Here is a 1,883-nt window from a genome sequence, read left to right as displayed (position 1 = left end):
CCGCGGGGACAGCAGTCAGTTCATTGCCCATCCCTGCACCTCCACTTCGGTTGGAACAAACTCCCAGACGGCACAATCAGCTGTCATTTCAAAGTCAGGCTTTTAGCATGGTACAGACAGGCACAGAAATGTCAAATGTCAAAAAAACCCCAACCCAATTGCAAGTCGCTGGTATCCCCCAAGAAACGGGAGCATCCCACCGTGCCGCCATTTGCCAGGGCCACGGGGCGGCCGGCAGCGCTGGGTGCCCGCTCCAAGCCAACCTGGGCTGCGCAGAGAACATCTTCTTCTCCCTTTAGAGACCCAAGAAATAATTAGAAGTCAGCACATTTTGGCAAGTAACCTTTGGTTAATGACAGCAACACATTTCAACAGCCACGGGCATGAGATATGATTTTCTTTTTTTTTTTTTTTTGTTTTCCTTATTAAGTAGGTCACCTGTGGTTTACAAAAAAAAGTACTTGTGTTTGTCACTGAAGACATTTTAGAGCCAAATGCCCTTATTCACAGCACAGAGCATCAGCACGCAAAGAGTCATCCGTAACACCCTTGACTGCGATTATGAACATCTTATTGCTTTTTGAAATATTTTTACCGTCCTGTCTCATCTTCTGCTTCATCCTGGCCTCTATCCTAGTCCCAGAGAAGACTCTACAAATTATTGTGCTTCTCACAGGAGGGCTCCCACCTCCACAAAGCACTTTGAGATCTTTGGGTGAAAAGTGCGATTTAAGTGCAAAATACTATGTATGTTTTGAAGGTCCGCACCGGACATCACAGGTCCAATAAAGTCATTGTGTTTGGTCTCCCCACCTGTATCACTTTACAGCCCTGGGAGTCAAACAGGAATGACAGGGAAGATACCAGACATGGAACAAAGTCCAACTACTTTAATACATTTAAAATATATTCTACAAACTACTTAATACCTAAAAGGCAACATTAAAAGAATTTTGCTGTTTATACACACTCATATTATGCGCTCAAAACTGGGAAATACCAGAATTAAGGTACGCCTGTCCCACTGCCACAATTACCAATCTAGAAAAATCAAACCAAACATTTTTGCCCTTACAGACTCTCACACTAAACGTGTTTCACAACCACCCCCCAAATGCCCTTTTCTCTGGCATTCTTCCCCTCCCAAGCGGCTGACAAACTCTGCTCAACCTCCCCAAGCGCTCCTACAAAGGTGCCCAATGGGGATCAAATGTGCAAATGGGAAAAAAAAACGTGCAAATGGGGGAAAAAAACCCCGTGCAAATGCTACTTTAAGAAGTCACTACGTTGTTTAATTGTTTTTTACACATCACCCACTTCATAGCAGCAATATTGCTGTAGCTGCAATGGTCTCATGATACATGGGATGCGTACATCTCCTCTGCAGAAGCATCAAGCCTCAAAACCCAGGACAAACACCCACCCTCTGGTACAGATCGCCAGAAAAGCGTCTGTTCCTGCAGCCCCCAGCTTCGCTCAACCTCCCACCGCTGCAGTGGACGGGACAGGGACACCGAGGGGACACGTTCCAGTACCTACAGTCCTGGTTCCCCGCTCTCAGTACCAGCCACCTGGTGCACCGCGCCAACGGGACACCCTCGGCGCAGAGCATGAGTTCGCGACCACACTGCAACGCCCAGGCACACGGAGACGCGAAGCCTAAGCTTTAAAGGAATTTTTGTTTCTGGCATTTCTCAAAACTTTTGAGCACCTTGCTTCCTAAGTTTAAGTCAAGGCCATCTGTGGCATCCTGTGCTACTCGTAGCGAGATTCAGGAACAGGGGACAAGAACAGAGACTAGTTCAGTCTGAATAGACACATACTTCATGTCAGAGAGGCGAGCGCTGCCTCTGCTGTGGCTACAGAGGGCCCACATCAGGGAG

This window comes from Phaethon lepturus, unplaced genomic scaffold (genome assembly GCF_000687285.1).
Source record: "Phaethon lepturus isolate BGI_N335 unplaced genomic scaffold, ASM68728v1 scaffold18601, whole genome shotgun sequence".
Taxonomy (NCBI): Eukaryota; Metazoa; Chordata; class Aves; order Phaethontiformes; family Phaethontidae; genus Phaethon; species Phaethon lepturus.
Note: the sequence above shows the minus strand (reverse complement) of the source record.